The sequence below is a fragment of the Xenopus laevis genome, chromosome 3S, assembly GCF_017654675.1.
Source record: "Xenopus laevis strain J_2021 chromosome 3S, Xenopus_laevis_v10.1, whole genome shotgun sequence".
Classification (NCBI taxonomy): domain Eukaryota; kingdom Metazoa; phylum Chordata; class Amphibia; order Anura; family Pipidae; genus Xenopus; species Xenopus laevis.
The window spans coordinates 117,449,864-117,473,180 of NC_054376.1; positions in this window are offsets into that span (position 1 = coordinate 117,449,864).

The window sequence follows — 23,317 nt, forward strand, 5'->3', positions numbered from 1 at the left end:
CTTCAGCATTTCATTTTTATGGGTGGTTTGTTGGTAGAGAGATGCAAAAGCAAACCCAATTCATTGTTGGTTGCCATGTATAAGTCCATTGGCTACTGCTGGAGAGCATTTTCCTTAGGGTTCCACCAGGGCATTATCTACAATGAGTTTATATGTTCTGTCTGTGTGGGATTCCTTGGTTTATCCCAGTTTCCTTCAATAACATAGTGGCAGGTTAAATGATTCCTGATGAAATTGACTCTCATGTCTACCTAAATGGAGGACATTCCAGTAGTCATTTAACCTGCCAATATGTTATTAGAGGAAACTGGCTACTGGAATGTCCACCATTTTGATCAACATGATGGTCAGTTAGATCAGAGATCATTTAACCTGCCAATATGTTATTAGAGGAAACTGGCTACTGGAATGTCCACCATTTTGATCAACATGATGGTCAGTTGGATCAGAGACCATTTAACCTGCCAATATGTTATTAGAGGAAACTGGTTGCTGGAATATCCACCATTTTGATCAACATGATGGTCAGTTAGATCAGAGACCATTTAACCTGCCAATATGTTATTAGAGGAAACTGGCTACTGGAATTTCCACCATTTTGATCAACATGATGGTCAGTTGGATCAGATACCATTTAACCTGCCAATATGTTATTAGAGGAAACTGGTTACTGGAATCTCCACCATTTTGATCAAAATAATGGTCAGTTAGATCAGAGACCATTTAACCTGCCAATATGTTATTAGAGGAAACTAGCTACTGGAATGTCCACCATTTTGATCAACATGATGGTCAGTTAGATCAGAGACCATTTAACCTGCCAATATGTTATTAGAGGAAACTGGTTACTGGAATGTCCACCATTTTGATCAAAATAATGGTCAGTTAGCTCAGAGACCATTTAACCTGCCAATATGTTATTAGAGGAAACTGGCTACTGGAATGTCCACCATTTTGATCAACATGATGGTCAGTTAGATCAGAGACCATTTAACCTGCCAATATGTTATTAGAGGAAACTGGCTACTGGAATGTCCACCATTTTGATCAACATGATGGTCAGTTGGATCAGAGACCATTTAACCTACCAATATGTAATCAGAGGAAACTGGTTACTGGAATGTCCACCATTTTGATCAACATGATGGTCAGTTAGATCAGAGACCATTTACCTGCCAATATGTTATTAGAGGAAACTAGCTACTGGAATGTCCACCATTTTGATCAACATGATGGTCAGTTTGATCAGAGACCATTTAACCTGCCAATATGTTATAAGAGGAAACTGACCCTCATGTCAAAATGGTGGACATTTCATGGTAGCCAGTTTCCTCTAATAACATATTGGCTGTTTTAATAGTTTCTGATTAAACTGACCATAATGGCAATCAAAATGGTAGACAGTTAAGATCTTGAGCTATTATCTGAATTAATAATACAATAACTGGCAAAAAAATAGTTTGTGAAAAGTTTTAGCGGGATCTGTGCCTGCACGTTTCTTTAAACACATGAGCCTATCTAATTTCTTCCAGACGTGATTCTAGTAGGGGTCTGTAAGCCCTTTAGTATGGGCCCAGCTTATAGTGGTGGAATTAAAGCGTGAAATAAGAGCTGAAAAAATAATAAGCCCACAGAAAATCCAAATATTTTTTTTCACAGAAATAGGGATCACTTGCCTAACAGCTAACTGTGCATTTTGTCAACACAAGTTTAACATAATTTTTAAATTATGAATATGATTTTTTTCGGTTTTTGTGTCTCTTTAATAGATACTCCATAGTAACATAGTTTATCTGGGTTAAAGATAATAGTCCATTGCGTTTCACCCTCTGCAAATAATCCTCCTTAAAGGGATACTGTCATGGGAAAAAAAAATTCCAAAATGAATCAGTTAATAGTGCTGCTCCAGAAGAATTCTGCACTAAAATCCATTTCTCAAAAGAGCAAACAGGTTTTTTTATATTCAATTTTGAAATCTGACATGGGGCTAGACATATTGTCAATTTACCAGCTGCCCCAAGTCATTTGACTTGTGCTCTGATAAACTTCAATCACTCTTTACTGCTGTACTGCAAATTGGAGTGATATCACCCCCTCCCTTTCCCCCCCAGCAGCCAAAGAAAAGAACAATGGGAAGGTAACCAGATAATAGCTCCCTAACACAAGATAACAGCTGCCTGGTAGATCTAAGAACAACACTCAATAGTAAAATCCCATGTCCCTCTGAGACACATTCAGTTACATTGAGAAGGAAAAACAGCAGCCTGCCAGAAAGCATTTCTCTCCTAAAGTGCAGGCACAAGTCACATGACCAGGGGCAGCTGGGAAATTGACAAAATGTCTAGCCCCATGTCAGATTTCAAAATTGAATATAAAAAAATCTGTTTGCTCTTTTAAGAAATGGATTTCAGTGCAGAATTCTGCTGGAGCAGCACTATTAACTGATGCATTTTGGAAAAAAAATTTTTCCCATGACAGTATCCCTTTAATCCATAAATATAAAAAAAAATTGATACCCTCACATATATAAAAATATATACACACATACCTATACTCAACTAACTGTAGATCTGTTTAACTGTTTAGTCTTAGTTCTTTTGATCTTTCATTGGTACTCATATTTTTCAATGGCTGCTTTTGTAGATTAAGCCGTTTCCACCACAATATTTTTTTTTTAAAGGCTAGGCTACTTTTAGATGCAAGTGGAGTTTATTCTAGAATGACTCAAATCCTTGGTTTCTTCTGCTGGTTCATAGAGCCTCAGCTCAAAAAGAAATAGGTTTATTTTTCCTAATTCTGAGTTACTCAAGAGCTAAGGGTTTGAACAACTTCACTGTTATCTTCTTGATTTCGCTAAGTTAAAATGATTTAACCGTGAATATTGCTATCCTGCAGCAAAGAAACACAGATAACTTGTAAAAAAGGTAATATTAAGCCAGTTATATAGGACTGGAATGATCATGGATAATGCATTCCTTTTAACATAATATTGATATCAATGAATGAAGAAATTCTAGATTTCTCAAAATATAGCCCTCTAAAATTACATTTTAATCCAGTAATGTTTCTTCAGTGATATAATTTTACTGAACTGAGCTGTTTGCATATTCTCTTTAATAGGATGAAAAAGAGGACAGAAAGTCCCCTCTAGGCTGTGATTCGGCATTAACCATCCCAGCAACCAGGAGGCAGGTTACAACCTCAAACGTAGCTTGAGATTAACTACAAAAGGCGACACCTTCTACTTTTTTCAAGTTTCCTATTCTGCTTGAGATATCTTTTTATCTTTCGCACCGCTGGACTGGCAATCATCAAAAGCCTCCTGCAAAATCATGTGCATAATTAATACCTGCATACTCTGTCTCCAGCAAAATGAAATTACCCACTGACAGTCTGTGCATCTGTGCCCCTGATAACTCTGATAACAAGAAAAACCTTGCTGCGGTCCTGCAATGGGACCCAAGTAGGCACATGCTGCTTGAGAAATGCGTGAGGATTTTACAAAATGGTTTTTACTACATGAGATTACTTCAGAGCAAAACTGGGCCAAGAGATACAGTTGCTCAAGGCTGCCCAATGCCAACCAACCCTCTGCCTCCACTGCTAGGATTACCACCTGGCCAGTATTTCACCAACCTCACCAGTAAGATGCTAGCCAAGGTCAATTTGGGATTACAAATGTATTTATATACAATTAATTTGCTGCCAAATTTTTGACCTTGCCAACCCCCCCAATTCCTTCTTCCAGCGCAACTTCTTTTCTCTTACTATAACATTGCTGCCCAGTTAGATCCAATACCTCCTGTTCATGTCACAACTCTGCCCCTTTACTTCAAAACACCACCCCATTTACGTCACCGTTGCTTTGTGGTTCTGCCCCCTCCACTGTCAGGAGAGCAGGAATTTTCCAACCAACCAGCCTGGCTACTGCCAATTGCTTCTTGTTCAGTCTCAGATGGGCACTCACAGCCAGCCTCCATCTCCAACTCTATGCACAGATGGCTCGGCACGGCAGGAACAATAAGAATTTTGTTATTTTTTTCAGCATTGCACCCCTCTATTATTTTTTTTTTCATATTCACTCTAATGTGTTTGGAGTAGAGTGTAAAGGGCATTTATTAGAATTCAGAGTAGCAGTAAGAGAGTTTAAAAAGACTTTTATAAAAGATAATCATTGTGCTAATTTTGTCAGCTTTGAGCGCTACCATGTGCTGTTGGGTGTTAGAATGCAGCGCTAAGCTCTAACACCCCACCAAACTGTTAAACCCCAGGACGTCTCTGCTCTGCATTAATATTGTGGAAGCCTACAGTGAACTTAATAACTAGTGCAGACTCTTTTCTGCAAGGGGCTTGTGAAGTGTGAACTATTTTGTCTTTTTTTTTAACCAAACATTTACCATGTTTTCCATTCTGCAAAACTTATTGATGGTTCATAAATCTGACCCTTAATTCTTATAAAGAACATACTAACTTGAAGAAAGACAAAATGACTGCTGTAGGCAGCAAAGTTGGTAAACAAGGCAGCAAAGTTGGTAAACAAGAATGAATTTTGCTGCAAGCAACTTTCATACAGCTCATTTTCAGGAAAATCCCTAAATAACTTTATGAAAGATCTACTGGCAAAAAGGAGAAATAGAAACACTGGGGGTCATTTATAAACACTGGGCAAATTTGCCCATGGGCAGTAACCCAAATTGCTCCATTCATTGTTCTACTAGCAGCTGGTTTCAAAAAGCTCATCGCTGATTGGTTGCTATAGTTAACTGCCCATGGGCAAATTTGCCCAGTGTTGATAAATGAGCCCCAATGTTTTTTGAACGATCATTTCAGACACCTCAACTCCTATTTAAGGAATTATTTTTTGCAACTTTCCTGAAGGAAGTAATCATGGAAAAATAGCAGTGTACATTTGTGGGGCATTTGGTTTCAATAAATTGATCTTTTATCTATAAGCCTTACTGTAAGCTTTGGAACTTGTGAGCAGTTACTACCTGACTAGTCATGTGTGAGTCGGGTAAAACTTGCCCGCACCCGACCCGAACTTGCCCAAGCCCGACTTCTGGGTTCCTTTTATGAACCGCACTGCTCCGTCACAAAAGGGGTGGGATTACCAGGTGCGTGGCTATAAAAGCAGAAGCTGGAAGTTGAGAGCCCCACAAATGGGGGTGTGAGGTCGGCCTGAACCCGACCGACCCACGGGTATTGGGCCGGCTCACACCTCACTATACCTGACCTCTTGCCTTTCTTATTACTGATTGGGTGGTACTGACTTCAACACAGAGCATGGACTATTAAACTAGTATGGATATACAGTAAGCTTGTGCAATCATTGTTTACCAGATAGGTAGCAAAATTGGATGGTTCTTGTCCAATTAATTGAAATGAAGGTCAAGGGCGATCCTGGGGCTGCTGCCATCTGAGGCAGCATCCGCAAAGCTACCCGCGCTAAAAACATCAGCGTTAGAACAGATGAAAGGGGGGTGCATTGTCAGTGCAATGAGTTTTTTGCCGCCCTCTTGTAACTGGCCAATCAGCCAATTAAAGCAGGTCTGTCAATGACTCACTGGACAAGCGAATTGATTGCAACACAACTAAATAGGTAAATATATAAAGGTAAGAAAACATAAGAACTGTTTGTGAAGCAGATGTATTAACCATCCACTACAGCTCAGTAAAGCTTTATAATATTGCTGGTTCCACATTAAGTATTTGGAGTAAGTTTGTACAAGCTTTGCCCACACCTTAGGATTGGTTTTGGGCAATTTTTCTTCTTTTCTGTACCTCGAACATTGACATATTCTCAGTGCCTCCACAATTCACAATTATGTTGGTCTTACCTTTTGATTGGATTCTAAATCATGAGTTTTCACCCAAGCTTTCTATGTTAGTTTAGAACATTTCCTTGTATTTACACCAATGCTGCCTATTCTTCCTTATGTACAAAAACAGTATGTAATATTCAAAAACAGCCATGCTTAGTTGAGTCTACCATATGGGTGGTGACCAGCCAGCATTGTACACACTATTTGCTTTACTTGATTTAGTTGTGTGGGTGTAGAATGCAACCACAGCTTTATTGGTTGGCCACTGGCTTATTTAAAGGCCCCCATACATGGGCTGATAAAAGCTGCCAACAGACAGAGTCTGATGGGTGTCCCTGATCAATATCTGCCCGAAAGTTGGGCAGATGCCGATCGGTAGGGTAAAAAATCCTGTTGCATCTGTTTGTTGATCCCACGATCCGACTGCCAGTATTGCCTCCATTCTGATCCAATCGTTGGGCCCTAGGGCCCACGATCAAGACTGATATCTTCCACCTCAATGTGGGTATATTGGGGAGAGATACGCTCATTTGGCTACATCTGCGTATGGCCAGCTTAAGAAACAGAGTTCCCTCATTGCTTCATTGCTTAGAGTGCACTACACTTTGGACATGGCACATGAAGGGAGGGAGTTGTCTATGAAAACACTTTCTGCTTCTCAGCAGGGTTCCCCTAGGCTTGTCTGCTCATCCAGCAAGGTCACCAAATGAGTGATCTATACCCAGTGAGCTGGGACAAATCTACCTGGGACTTACAGACACCTGTTGGCAAAGACTAAATTTTTTGCAAAAGCAGTCCTCATCCACCAACTGGATGATCAAACCAGCATATTAAGTATTTGCCTAATTACTAACCAAATATCAGTGGGACAGGCAATAGGGAGGCCCCCATACAAAGGACAATAAGCTATCTACTCAGTTCAGTTACAACTGTCAGAAGCATAAACACAACTACCACTTTCATACATAACATTCAACAAACCCGTTCCGTTAGCAGTTTTGCTGGTCGTGCATATCCATCTTGAGCATTTATTTAAATGTTGGTGATATATAAGCAGGTAACAGCTTAATAGGATCCGTTGGAAAAAAAAAAATCACTCTAAAAACTAATTTGCATATCATTACCGGAGTTTCTCGATACAGAAAATGCACTGTATGCGCAATGATTTATGGAGGACCCAGCTGAGACATATGAATGTTCATAATCATTTTAGCTTTATTACTAAAAGAAAAAAAAAAGTCCATGTTAATAGATGCTTATTTTTTTAATAGAGATGCTAGCATCTGGGGACTCTGGCTCCGGGCTCCATTTTCAGATTTAGTACCGCTAGGTTGATGACAGCAAGCCTGCTGCACTCCTGCTGATTCCAAGGTCCCTTCACATTAAATTAATGAGACAGACGCTGTGTATTCACTCAAGGTAGTGTCATGAAGTTAACTGTATGAGGGGCACTCAGGTGAGACAATGCTATGCACTTCTTGCTCCAACTCAGTCTTTCTGCTTTCTAGTAAGGTGTATAGTAATGGGAGAATGGCTGCCCTATCCCCAGTGTATGTCTACATCCTCTTATCTTTACTTGGGGTCCCCCTCCCATCTGCTTTCCACTACCTGATTCATGATGCCTCTACGAGTCCTCTCTCCATGTTGCTTTCTTGTTTGATTCACATATTGAGCAGCTTTTTAATGTCTTCCTTATCTCTTCATCCACTTCATAATTGCTTATAGATCTCGCATTCTAACCTATATAAGGGGCAAATTTATAAGGATGCGTGAAAAAGCAAGGTAGATATACCTCATTATAGGTTATATATATTAAAGGTTGCTGGGGTCAGTGTCCCTGACAACCAGATAGCATTTTAAATTGCAGGCTAGAAAGAGACAGAAGGGGATTATAATTGAAAAAATTAATTGCTAAGAATAGGCCATTCTACAGCATACTAAGGGGCAGATTTACTATGGGGCCGATTCACTAAATTCGAGTGAAGGATTCGAAGTAAAAAAACTTCGAATTTCGAAGTATTTTTTGGGCTACTTCGACCATGGAATGGGCTACTTCGACCTACGACTACGAGTCGTTCGACTATTCGACCATTCGATAGTCGAAGTACTGTCTCTTTAAAAAAAACTTTGAACCCCTAGTTCGGCCGCTAAAAGCTACCGAAGTCAATGTTAGCCTATGGGGAAGGTCCCCATAGGCTTTCCTAAGTTTTTTTTGATCGAAGGATATTCCTTCGATTGTTGGATTAAAATCCTTCGAATCGTTCGATTCGAAGGATTTAATCGTTCGATCGAAGGAATAATCCTTCGATCGTACGATCGCAGTATTTGCGCTAAATCCTTCGACTTCGATATTCGAAGTCGAAGGATTTCAATTCCTAGTCGAATATCGAGGGTTAATTAACCCTCGATATTCGACCCTTAGTGAATCAGCCCCTAAGGGTCGAAGTGAATTCGAGGGAATTTTTGAAGTAATAATAAAATAAAAAAATTTGAAATTTCGAAGTCATTTTTTGGATACTTCGACCATCGAATAGGATACTACGACTTCGAATTTACTTCGACTTTGATGTAAAAAACTTTCAAATATTCAACCATTCGATAATCGAAGTACTGTCTCCTAAAAAAAACCTCGACTTCAATACTTCGCCAAGTTAAACCTGCCGATGTGCTATGTTAGCCTATGGGGACCTTCAACAACCATTTTCTAAGTCTTTACACATCGAATAAAAATCGATCGATCGCTGAAATCCTTCGATTCGAAGAATTTAATTGTTCGATCAAATGATTTTTATTCTACCGCAGGATTGCCAAATTTGCTGAAAAACTTTGAAAAAACTTTGAATTCAATATTCAAAGTTTTTAAATTCGATGGTCGAATTTCAAAGTTTTTGTACTTCGAAATTCGACCCTTGATAAATCTGCCCCTAAAAGTGAAACTGCCTCTGTAAAGGTAACTAGAACTGGTGCAAATTTATATTTATTAAACCTCAAATTTTTCTGGTCGAGCTTTTAAAGGGGAGGAACTTGAATTTTTAGAGGGAAAAAATTATCGAAATCATGAAGCCAATGGCAGATGGTCCCTTTAACAACTGGAATATGTTTGTTAACATACTTATGCTTATGTCAATTTAAATATGGCGGGTACATATAGGTCATATAGTGTATATGGCTTTATTAGTGAGTGTTGGTGAAATTGCTTGAAGTGGCCACTTATTATTAAAAATGTCCAAGGAAGCAAAATAAAGACAAAAAAAATCCTCTATTGTCCTAGACATGAGCCCACCTTAAAACAAATGTGGCATGAGCTTCAAATGGTTAAATAAATAAATAAAATATATATATATATATTTAACAGTTACAACTTTTAAACATAATCCCACTATATGAAAAAACGCCAGCGTTTTGTCTTTTTTCATGAGTTTCATACAGGATATGATGTCACTGACAAGATTGTTGAGGATTTAACCTGGTGAAACAGACTCTGGTGAAAAGTGTAACGTATTGTAAAGTTCACACTTTGATGAATTAGTGGAGTTACAATCATTCGCCTGAGCGAAAATTCGCCTGGCCAATGGGCGATGACCCTGCTGATTGTTGTTCTGGTGAATTTTCGCTAGTGACGGCCACTTCACCCTTTAGTATATCTGCCCTTATGTGAAGCACATGGGGGTATATTTATCAAAGAGTGAAGTTAATAGTGAAGTTCCGCCACTAGAGTGAAATTCCGCCATTCTCCATTCATTTCTATGGGATTTTTATAGGCGTATTTATCAAAGGGTGAACTTTCACTTTCACCCATTGATAAATACACCTTTCAAAATCCCATAGAAATGAATTGAGAGCTGCGGAATTTCACTCTAGTGGAGCAACTTCACTCTTTGATAAATTTACCCCATAGGCTGCTGTTGGCATGTTTCAGGAGAACAGAGGAGTTAGCAACTGGGATGGAGCTGACTCTTCTGGGGCAAAACTCTGATGGGTTGGAGACATTTTTTAATTTCATGCCTCTCATCAGAGCTTTCTGATGTCCATTCTCAAGCCCACTGTATAGAACTATAAGAAACAAGGGAAAGTTGTGCTCACCACTAATTTTTAAAACCATTAGGAAGGGGTGCAATGAGGCTGTGACCACAAAATACACATAGACAAATAGCTGGGAAGGGTGGGAGGTACAACATGGAGCTGTTCATTGCTCCTGTTTAAACTATAACAAACAAAGGGAAAGTTGTGCTCACCACTATAGTCAGGTGATCCCACTGGTGGCTGATAAAAGAGCAGCCAAGTTTGGGAGTTTTACTTTTGAAAGCAGCAAGTAAGTTGCAGGTAAAACTTAGGGGCAAATTCACTAACCTGTGGAGTTGCGCTAGCGCAGGCTTCGCCGCACTTCGCCAGGCGAAGTTTCGCCAGGGCGCCGCTAATTCACTAAAATCCAAAGTTGCGCTCAGGGAGGCGAAAGGTAGCGAAGTTGCGCTATTGTTAATTCATCAAGGAAACGTGGTTACGCTAGTGATGCCTAATTTGCATACGGCGCCAAGTTAAAGTACAATGGACGTATATGTAGCAGCAAATACATTACACTACACAAGCCTGGGAAACCTTCATAAAATAAAATAAAGTTGTTATATTGCCCTACACATGTGCCCACTGTATAGTTTAGGTGCCATATGTTAGGAAATGAAGGGGGTAAGGAGGGTACCCCAAAAAAATGTACGATCTTTTTCAGCCTATCACCCTTAAAAAAGGAAAAGACGCAAGCATTTTTTGAAGCAATCCCTATCTCCTCTATTGCACTTCGCCTGGTCTGAGGTGGCAAAGGCAAGTCTGGCGCAAGAGCTAACGTTCAGTAAAATGCACAAGTGAATTAGCGTAGTTACATCTCTTCACCATAGCGCAACTTCCCCTGGTGAAAGGGTGCGAAGTAGCGCTTGAGTAGGTCCACTTCGCTAGCGAATTCACGCTAGCACCCATTAGTAAATCGGCGAAGTAACGAAATGACGCCACGCTGGCGAATTTGCGCTTGCGCTAGCCGCTTCGCGCTTTAGTGAATTTGCCCCTTAGTCCCTTTGTAAAATGTATAATTAAGCAATAGAATTCTTAATGAATCAGATGAAAATTAAGCGTAGGACTGGCCACATATGGGATGACTTTGACGTAGTTGGCCAGCTTAAATATATTGCAATATATGGACAAACAATCCCTGTGTTGTTTAAAGGGTAAGGCATTTTTCAGTAGCAGTATGCACAAAATGTCTTTGTCTTAAATATATTGATAATGGGTTGAGCGCAGAGGACTCTTGTATTTGTCTATGCCCATTGTATAGAAAGAACTTACAGTATCAACAATGGGATTGTACAAAATTGGCATTAAAAAGCCTCATAAGGGAAGACAATATCAATAAGAAATAACTGAAACCCTAAAGATGCTATTTCTGCTTATGTAGGAACATGTCAATGTAAGTACAAATGTGAATTGAAGCAAAGGCAACATAACAATGGTGAGTCCAGGGATTATCAAGACAGGAGGAGCCATTGGACAATTCAACATCACTTGAGTAGCCTAAAGCAACCAATTAGCAATTTATTTAACGTGCAACAGAATGAACAAAACTCATTGCTGATTGGTTGCTATGGGTTAATACACTGGAACAATTGTAAAGGCATTGTGAATAGTTTAGCTATGCTTTTTAAAAAGATAATTTGAACAAATCATTTACTAGTATAAATATGTCTTGAAAATGGAAGAATTTCAATATTGCATTGTACACACATTTTCAATTATGAATACATTATTTTCTAGTGTTTATTTCTCAGCATGATAACTGGCATACAGTAGTTGGCAGCTGTGGATTATATTTATCACCTAAGCAAATGTAGGTAGTAGCACGGCAAGGCTAGGCTGGGCAAACATAGGCAGCATCTCCCAGGGAATTTGTGTTGCCGGTGGGAGCCATTATCTAAAATGGAGCATTTTGAGCTTTTCATGCAATTTTTTTACATTGCGCAGAGTGCACAGGAGATCAAGGAGCAAACAAAAGAGAAGAAATATAAAAGGAGAATGGAGAGGGGTTGTGTGATTGGTTTGCATGAATACATATTACATATTTCAGAGGGGGGAAATGGATTTCATGCCTTGAACTTTACATTTCAAAACTGAGCACGGTATTTCATGTTTCTTTTGAACCACCCAGGTTACATTTACTCAAGACTAGCCGGTGCAACATAAACAAAGTTATAGTGATGAGAATATTACTGTGGTCTGGTTTGGAGCCCTCCATCATTTGCCTCCGATAATTCCTTACATGTATTAGCAATTGCTGTGCAGGGGGTGTTGTGATCTCTACAACCCTTAATCCATGTAATATGTTGATATTGTAGCATATCAGGGGCATACCAAGAGGTTGCTGGGCTCCATAGCAAAACAAATTCTAGCACAGAACTCTGTGAATCCATAGGGACTTGGATTGGAACATATATTCTTGTGGGCTCCTCAGCATCTTATGTGTCTGCTGTGTCTTTTATTACACACCTTGTCCATGGTCTTCCATCTTTTGTTATAAGTTAAGGAGTACTGGTGAGTGCTGACCAAAATGGAGCCCCATACTTAGCGTCTGTCTCTCCTGTCCTAGGTGCAGAGATCAGCCAGACCCTGGATGTAAGTGCTTTTGAATTGAGCTTTTTTGCCCCTTAGTACACTAGGGGGAAGATTCACAATTTTTTGCCAGCGTCAGCTTCACACACCTCACACCACTTCACCAGGTGCAAATGTGCTACGACTACGCCAATTCACTAATATGCAAAGTTTCGTCCTGGGCACCGAACACTGGCGACTTTTCTCTAGTGATCTTGCGCTTAGGTCAATCTGCATACAATTACGGGGCAGACAATTACTTTCACTTTCCGTTCAGCACTTCCTAGATGCAGGGCCGCCATTAGAAATCACGGGGCCCCGTACAACAAAATTTTTGGGGCCCCCCGTCCAACAAACTTTTTGGGGCCCCCTGGGCCCCGCCCACATTGACGACCAAGCTCCACCCCATATCCTGCCCACTCCACATCGCAGTTAAAAGACCCACAGACATCAGCACTAAAAAAGCACCTCCCCACACAAGTTATAAAAAGCTATTGATGGTCAGGGCCCCCTTATAAAAAATTGGGGCCCCCAAAAAAAATTTTTTTTTTTTAAATGTTTTTTTTTTAAAAAAGAAAACATTGGTGGCAGAGGCCCCCTTATAAGTTAAATTATAAATTGGGGCACCAAAAAAAATTTGAAAAAAAAAAAAAATTTAAAAAAAACTGGTGCCAGAGGCCCCCTTACAAGTTATAAAAAAAATTGGGGCCCCCAAAAAAAATGTTTTAAAAAAAGAATGGTGGCAGGGCCTATAGAATATTAAAATAATACATTGGTGGCCAGGGGATTAAAAAAAAACACACAAACTATTGTTCAGTAGAATTGAACTCATGGCTTCAGGACTTCAACTTCGCCTCTTTTCATGACTTCGGGTCTTTTCACCGCTTCAGCACTTCAATTTCGGCTGTTTTCGTGACTTCGGGTCTTTACGGCGCTTCGTGACATCGGGTCTTTTCGGCGCTTCAGGACTTCGGCTTTTTTCGTGACTTCGGGTCTTTTCCGCATTCGGCAACGCAGAGGCAAGGAGTACGGCTCGGGCGCTTGTAAGGGCGGCCCGGATCTTCAAAAAATGGACATCAGGTCCCCCATTCTGGTGCACAAACAAGATTCTGAGATGATACAAGGCTTGTCTTAATAACAGTGTCCACAAAATGGCTGCTGCCTGCTTGTTATAATTATGAATTCCCAGACTGAAGGAAACAAGATTCAAATAATTGATATAGTGTATTTAAAGTTAATTTTGCTTGACTTATGTGATAAAATAGGATCTTGAATAATTTTTTTGGGTGACGGGTCCCCTTTAACACCCTGACTTAGGGATTTAAAAGTGCAAAACTGCAGGGGGGGAGGTGCAATGCTGTCACCATACTTTCTCCTTCCTGCCCTACTTTGCACCCTGCCCATCACTTGGTAAATAAACCCATTATCACTACCAAAGAGCAAAATATGAAAAAAAACCCCCACAACATTCCAATACTTACATCTGCAAAGGCATGGAGAATATAAAATGTAGTTATACATACAATATAGATGGGAAAATAGGTTTTGTTATCAAACTGCGTTAGGTCCGTTTAAGGCAGATTTATGACAGTAAACATGGCCAGGAAGCCTTTCTTTCTAACTTAACCTTTTTCAGCTTCTGTCATGTGACAAGGAAGACGTTGGCATAATTATGATGACATTATCATGGCTCAAGGGAAGAGGAAAGCGTTGATTGAAAATCAGGCAGAATTTCAGGGTCCCTGGTGGAAAGTAAAATATACTTGATTTTCAAAGATCCAAAAAGGGATATGTTTGCTTTGAATATGATTACATTTGTTCAAAGACGCTAATTACATTGATAGATGGTTTTTAAATATCTCTGTTTCACAGGAGGATGGGTTGAAAGGGACTGTCCCTTTAAGGCTTTTTAAATAAATGTAAGAATTCTTTCCTGTTTAGGAGCCTTTCAGTTGTCCTGACAAGCCGCTCTAGTCAAATCCGGACTTGTCCTAATTTAACAGTCTTTAATCAGAGCCTATCTGAGTATCTTCTCCTCTGAGATAACCTTCTGATGATTGAATACTATTTCCTTGCATTCTAGGTTAACCTCTCTGCTACCGAAGAGACTACAGCTGACTATAATACTTCTCTCTTTCTTTCCGCCTGGCAGCTGCAAGGCAACTTTGGTGCATTTTATGCTATTTAAGTCAGCATTATAAATTCAAGCTAATTTAGGCTATTTTATTACTGGACTGTGATTTTGTACCAGTAAAGAGAAGATGTTCACGTCTCTTGGATATTAATTGATCAAACTGGGCTGGAAATCAAATTGGAAGTCAGTGAGCAACAGCAAATGGCAAGGACTTAGTGATGTGTGATTTAGAAAAAGCTCAACCCACATAACCTTAACCTGCATCCAACTCTAACCTACAACATGTTGCCATTGTAGTACCCACACCTAACCCATACTAGTATTTTTTCACTCCCAATGTAACTATTGTGTACTCCTCTGGTTCCAAGACAAGTAATCTTCAGGAAAAGTGAAGAAGTGTACTTCCCTAGTCTGACTCACACCTAATAAATGATGATGATGATGATGATGATGATGATGATGAACATAGACTTTTTGAGTGGAAATAAAATTAGCACCAGCCAAAATCTTTGTAGTTGACCTGGGTAGTACAATTGGACCTCTCGTCCCGTCAATAATTGAGTAGAAGCAAAATTGCCGACTTTATGACCTGCAGAAATAAAAGTAAAGAAAGGTTTAGACAATATGGCTTCCATTTAACTGATGAAATGTTATCCTAAACAGATTTATGATGTTAGCAGTTCTTTTTATCTATCACAGACACATCAAAGGGGGCAGAGCTTTGATCTGGGACTTCTTCCATATTTAGAAGATACACAGAGTTGATCAAGAGAAGATGCACAGCAGCTCCATGGAACTGGTACAACAAAGTATATACAGTAGATATCAAAGGTCACGTGTACATTTGCATTTGTAGTCATTTTTCTGCACTGCTTTCCCTGCAGTCACTTGAATGAAACACCCCTTTTGTTAAAGGTGCACTTCTTTATAGTTGCCTGCAGCAGCGGATCCATGGAGCTACTGTCATATCTAAACCAGATGGTAGCTCCTGGGTTTCCTCAACATCCTGCATCTATCACTGCCTGGATATTCTGAATAATTTTCGTCGCAGTTTCACGAATTTATTCACTGGTGGCAAATGCTGAAATTTACCATGAATTCGCGCCTGACGAATTTATTAGTGTAAAGAAGAATTACCTTCCGCATCCACGCCGACACTGTTCTGCTATTCAAGATGACGGCGCCCAGTCCTTCCACGAGGTTCTTCCCGGGCGCGGCACTGTGACGCCAGCGCGTTTTGCCAGCGTCAGAATGGACGCCAGTGCCTGAATGGACGCCAGTGTCAGAACCATCTTTTGGCGCCAAGGGAGGCCAACATCGCCCAAATATAGGTCCTACTTCGTGTGTTCCTGGGTGTGTATTGATTCCTGTTCTTGATCTTGACCCATTGCCTGTTTATCGTTATTGAACTCTTGCCGCCTGAACTGACCTATTGCCTGGACCTTGACCATTCTTTTGCCTAATCCTATTGTACCGAGAACTGTGCTGGACTTCAGCTTCCTCTTTGGTCCACTACTCCAGATTGAGCCTTCGGGCCCTTACATTTAGCCCATCGATACTTGTATCTCAGGCCAGCAAGTTTTCAGCAAAGAGAAGTTTCGTCCCAGGGTCTAAGGTTAGCATTTAACATCACTGTGGGATAGCTAACAACTTGTCACTACCCAGTGTTTAAGCCTTTCCTACTCCTTAAATGATGTTGGTTCTAGCTGTAATCTTAATAAATTCAAGCCTACAAAGGCTCTGTTATCCAGAAACCCGTCGTCTTGAGACAGTACCATGTATTTAATTACAAATAAGCCTCTTCTCTTTGTAGATATAAATATATATATATATATACTGTATGTGTATATGTATGTATGTATATATATATATATATATATATATATATATATATATATATATTTTTTTTTTTTTTTTTTTAAAGTTTTGCTACATTTTGGCACCACTGAAAAGAATAGTTATTACAAACACTTTATTTCTCCCTCCCAAAAGAATGTCCATCTTTGAATACTATCTGTGATTGTTAGTTGGGGATCTAAAAACCAAAAACCAAAACAACAAACAGAAATAAAATGAATGAAATCATAAAAGGAGCTTTTATTGTTCAGCTGCTGAAATGAGAGTATATGATCTTGGAAGTTTGATCTTGGAAGTTTGATGAAAACAACTGCGGCTTAAAAACAAGACTAGAATCAAGGAATACTACATCAAAGATCTTGCCTGGCGCTGTCAATTCAATGCCTTGAATAACAGACAGAGCATTAGAAGATTCCCAAATGCTAAAATTCTAGCCAATGGCTTTATAGCTATTAGCGGTCTCAGTAGTCATCATGCCTGCTGAGTTTAAATATCTATTAAATTGTGCCCCACATATCTACTGATACTTTTCTGATTAATCAAGGGGTGATGGGTGCTGCAACTCATTATAAATTGCGTAGGTTTTATACGCCATTAATCAAAGGTAATAGACGTCATCTTCACAGATGTGCTCACCTGTTGGCTTGCAGGCACATCAGAAGGTCTTGTGGATGATGGAGATCGATCGATGTGCCACTTTATAGTGCAGCGTCTAAATATATATATATATATATATATATATATATATATATATATATATATATATATATATATATATATATGGACAAACAATCCCTGTTTTGTTTAAAGGGTAAGGCATTTTTCAGTAGCAGTATCCACAAAATGTCTCAATGTCTTAAATATATTGATAATGGTTGAGTGTAGAGGTCTATTGTATTTGTCTGTATGTATTTTGTGGTCACAGCTTCATTGCACCCCTACCTAACGGTTTTAAAAATTAGTGGTGAGCACAACTTTCCCTTGTTTTAATCACTTGTCTGGTCGGGCTGTCTCCCATCAACATAGTGCATAGTATTAAGCTAATCATCAAAACTCCTTAAAAAAATCGAAGAAAATAAAGGGTTATAGGATACAGTTTAAGGTCTAGGGCAAATTACTGTATGCATGTAATTGACTCATTAATTAAAGGTGGTACTGTGTGCAAACCCTCTGCACTGTTGCAACTCCTTGAAAAATAGGCTGTCTGGTTACCAAAAAGTAATGCCCAATCAGTCAAATCTTGACAATTTGCCTGCAAAACAGCACCTTGGGGAATCTTGTCATTACCTGATGAAGCAGCGGATTCCTAGCATCTTACAGATGTGGTTCTGGACTTTGTGCCTCTGCCCCAGCTCCTTGATCACTGGTTACTAGAGTTGAATGGGGGGGAAGGGCGTAGGCACCTTTGGTTTATGCTGGTTAAAATGCCCAGGATACTGGTAAATATTCTGTGTAGTCCAAGGGCTTATAAAATGTAATGAATTATATTACAAGTATAAATTATACTAAATGTACAACTTGTACAACATTTGTTTAGAGAGGCTAGTAACAATTTTTTTTTTTTTGCCTTCCTCTGGATCAACTAGCAATTCAGCAGGTTAAAATAGAATTAGAAGGTTGTCTTTTTTCAAACTAACTTACTATGTCACTTTAAGAATTACTTGAGTTATTTTCCATGATCTTTTCTTTTCTTTCCTTTCCTTTTTATGTATAGTTTTTCCCCTAAAAGCCAACATTTTCTTCCTATCATGTTCTCACTTACTAATATATGCTATGGTATGCATAGTCTGTCCAACTGAATACATTTGGAGTAAAAGAAAAATATTATTATACAATCTTAACATCCTGTTTATCATTGAAAACAGCCTTAAGTTCTACTGAGTTATTTTCTGTTTTATGGGATTGTCAGATTACATAAAATGCTACTCTTTGACTGTGGTATGCTTTTAATCAAATTCTTCATCTTGCGATTCTTGATTTTTCTCTGTTCCCTAAGCTCTGTATTGTTATATTTACCTAATACTGCTTTGCTATAAAAGAATAAACTATCTATAGTGCTAAGGGAAAAAAAGAGACTTTCAAAGTCACTGGATGAATTGAAATCCGGGGGAAATTAAATACCTAAGCCCCTGCTGAGTCCATTGTTCTTGAATGCAACTGTTGAGGAGATCTTGGATGCATTGCTGGAGATTGTCCTGAGGTTGATAAGCCTTAAATTTGCTTCATGTACACTTTGTTGCAGAAGAGGGTGATTAAGAAAAAATATTTCTAACATGTAGACACAACTATGAGTAATACATCTAAAAATACTGCAGCTTCTGGTAGATGGGTGGTAAACGTGGTCTCTGACAACCCATAGGCATGAGAGGGTATACAACTCAAAGTAGTTGTAGTAGGAGAGCCTCAAATAGTCCAAGCAAATAATCGAGGGGGTTTGATCCTTAGTCTGTATCTTGCCATTGTCCCCACCCCCAACAAGATGTCAATATGATGTCTTTAATTCACCTCTTGTTATGTGTGAACATTGGGCATTTCACATCATGTAAAAGTTACAGCTTTTACTGCAAAACTGTACCAGGTGAACTGGTTTGCTCATCCATAATCACCTCCAGAGGAACCTCATCAGGAAAGAAAATACAGGTATGGGACCTGTTATCCAGAATGCTCGGGCACCTGGGGTTTTCCGGATAACAGATATTTCGTATTGTATTTCTGGTCTTCATACATTAAGTCTATTAGAAAATCATGTAAACATTAAAGGGATACTGTCATGGGAAAAAGATATTTTTTCAAAATGAATCAGTTAATAGTGCTGCTCCAGCAGAATTCTGCACTGAAATCCATTTCTCAAAAGAACAAACAGATTTTTTTTATATTCAATTTTGAAATCTGACATGGGGCTAGACATATTGTCAGTTTCCCAGCTGCCCCAAGTCATGTGACTTGTGCTCTGATAAACTTCAATCACTCTTTACTGCTGTACTGCAAGTTGGAGTGATATCACCCCTCCCCCCCCCGGCAGCTAAACAAAAGAACAATGGGAAGGTAACCAGATAACAGCTCCATAACACAAGATAACAGCTGCCTGGTAGATCTAAGAACAACACTCAATAGTAAAAACCCATGTCCCACTGAGACACATTCAGTTACATTGAGAAGGAAAAACAGCAGCCTGCCAGAAAGCATTTCTCTCCTAAAGTGCAGGCACAAGTCACATGACCAGGGGCACCTGGGAAATTGACAAAATGTCTAGCCCCATGTCAGATTTCAAAATTGAATATAAAAAAATCTGTTTGCTCTTTTGAGAAATGGATTTCAGTGGATAATTCTACTGGAGTAGCACTATTAACTGATGTGTTTTGAGAAAAACATGTTTTCCCATGACAGTATCCCTTTAAATAAACCCAATAGGTTGGGTTTTCTTCCAATTAGGATTAATTATATATTTGTTTGGCTCAAGTGCAAGGCACTGTTTTATTAATACACAGAAAAAGGAAATTATTTAAAAAAAATTGGATTATTTGGATAAAATGGAGTCTATGGGAGACAGCTTTTCTGTAATTGGGAGCTTTCTGGATAATTAATTCCATACCTGTACATAGTTACATAGTTAAATCAGGTTGAAAAAAGACAAAGTCCATCAAGTTCAACCCCTCCAAATGAAAACCCAGCATCCATACTTGCTATCTACAAAAACCCCAAGATCCTTCTCATTTAATGAAACTCCCAACACACTGCCATTTAGTATATAACTAGCATTTATATTATTTTTGCCAAAGTGCATAACCTGCATTTATCAACATTGAACCTCATTTTCCATTTTGCTGCCCAGTTTCCAACTTAGACAAATCACTGTGCAAAGTGGCAGCATCCTGCATGGAACCTATAGTTCTGCACAATTTAGTATCATCTGCAAAAATAGAAACAGGACTTTCAATGCCCACCTCCAGGTCATTAATAAACAAGTAGAAAAAGAAGTATGAATGTAGTATGAATCCCAAGACTAGGTGAAATTTCGACATCATTCCCTAAAGCCCCTTTACCCCAAATACACACATCCACAACTTCTCTGGGTCGAAGCTTTGATATCCAAAAATTTGCACAGTAGCACAGATCAACATGCTGTATATGTGGAACCAGTAGCTGCTAACGGCTGCATTATACAGTAGGTATTCAAAAATACATTTTCATTAACCATTTAAACAAAATTCATATAAATCCTGTAACCAAACCTTCTCCTAACTTCTAGTTCTCTGCCTACTGTGCCCATTGGCTTCCTCAGCCTAGCCCCAAGCCTGCCTGTGCCACAAACACCTGCACCTCCATCTGTTTTGAACCCCTCCCCCATTTTGGATCCTCAATAGGACAGTCTTACACCACCAGGAGCTGCAACATTTTGGAAACTTCACCCCCTCTGCCAACCCAACCAAAATTCCTCAGTTGCTTGACTGACTTCTCACAATTTAATGAAATTAAAAACTGTGCTCAAATGGAAACTACGTACAGTATATATACAGTATAATCCCACCTAAGTTTCCATTCAAGCACAGTTTTTAATTTTATGAGCACAAACCTATAGTACAGTTACAGTACAGTATATTTAAAGTCAAAGCATTTTCACAATAAGCAAATAATTCAGGGAAGTGGATACATTATTTAACCAACCTTTCTTTAGTGAAGAGACTGCTATGCTTAAGTCTACAGATAAATAGATTTTCTTGCATAGAATGACATTTTAAGATGAGTTCCTGCATATCATACAGTATATATTTAATACAATTGGTTTGTTTTTGCTTCTGGAAGACTGAAGGCTTCAAAACAAGATTTTTTTTTGTGCTATAATTGTGTTAGGAAACCTCTTAATTGTACCTTTGTCAATGAGACCACATTACCTTAAAAAAAATAGAGGAGGAGTACTACAAATGGCATATTCTGAACTAAGATCAGAAGAACTGGATATGAGTTTCTGGGATTTTGCAGCTGCTGGGGCCTAGAGTATAAATTTGGTGAAGACCATCAATGGTGATATTTTAGTATACTCTTTAAATGTTAAATTGGTCATCTTTCCAAAGGACTGAGGGATTTTACTGTGTTGTTGTAATGATTAATAAATACTGTTTAGGGTGTCCTTTTTCCTGTTGCCCACAATATTTTCAGTATGTTGTCAAACAAATTTGATTTTGAATTTGCTTTTTTTGATGAGGTAAGTAAGATGCTGGACAGTGGGGGGGGGGGGGCAGTAGATGTGATCTATTTGGATTTTGCCAAAGTGTTTGATACTGTGCCCCACAAACGACTGCTTTCTAAACTAAGGTCTGTTGGACTTAATGAAGTCGTTTGTACATGGATAGGAAACTGGCTACAGGATCGGGTACAGAGGGTGGTTGTTAATGGGACATTCTCTGTTTGGAGTAAGGTTCTTAGTGGGGTCCCTCAGGGCTCGGTATTGGGTCCACTTTTATTTAATTTGTTGATTAATGACTTAGGGGAGGGTATTGTAAGTAATGTATCAGTGTTTGCAGATGACACAAAACTATCCAGCCCAATTAATTCCATCCAGGATGTGGCACTTGCAACACGATCTTGACAAACTGGCAATCTGGGCAGCTAAGTGGCAAATGAGATTCTATGTTGATAAATGTAAAGTCATGCACCTGGGATGTAAAAATATCCAAGCCACTTATACCCTTAATTGGACTGCACTAGGCAAATCCATTATGGAAAAGGACCTTGGAGTCCTTGTAGATGATAAACTTGGCTGTAGCAAGCAATGCCAGTCCGCAGCATCAAGGGCAAATAAGGTCTTGAGCTGTATTAAAAGGGGCATAGAGTCACGGGAGGAGGGGGTCATTCTTCCACTGTATAGAGCACTTGTAAGGCCCCATCTAGAATATGCCGTACAGTTTTGGTCTCCATCACTCAAACAGGACATTATTGTATTAGAGAGGGTACAGAGAAGGGCAACTAAGCTGGTAAAAGGTATTGAAAATCTTAGCTATGAGGAAAGACTGGCCAAATTGGGGATGTTCACACTAGAGAAGAGGCGCTTAAGGGGTGATATGATAACTATGTATAAATATATAAGGGGATCATATAATAATCTCTCTAATGCTTTATTTACCAGTAGGTCTTTCCAGCTGACACAAGGTCACCCATTCTGATTAGAAGAAAAGCGGTTCCGCCTAAATATTGGGAAGGGGTTTTTTACAGTGAGAGCTGTGAAGAAGATGTGGAATTCTCTCCCTGAATCAGTTGTACAGGCTGATACATTAGATAGCTTTAAGAAGGGGTTGGATGGTGTTTAGCAAGTGAGGGAATACAGGGTTATGGGAGATAGCTCATAGTACAAGTTGATCCAGGGACTAGTCCGATTGCCATTTTGGAGTCAGGAAGGAATTTTTCCCCTCTGAGGCAAATTGGAGAGACTTCAGATGGGTTTTTTTCCTTCCTCTGGATCAACTGGCAGTTAGGCAGATAAAAAAAAAACGAAGAGGTTGAACTTGATGGACGTGTGTCCTTTTTCAACCTAACTTACTATGTTATTAAGAAGGCATCAGTGAAGTAGCAAGGTTTATGTTTAAATGACTGCCTTTATATCTATACAAACAAACTCATTAGTTAGAGAGTACATGCCTCCAAGAGTAAATGCAATACAGGTATGGGATCTGTTATGCAGGCCCTGGGGTATTCTGGATAATGGATCTTTCCCTCATTTTTTTTAAAATGTGAATTATTTAGATAAAATGGAGTTTACGGGAGACGGCCTTTCAATAATTCTGAGCTTTCTGAATAATGTGTTCCTGGATAATGGATCCAATACCAGTATAACCATACATGCTGGATAAATCTTTGCTGTGTGAAAGAGTGTCAGCCCTGG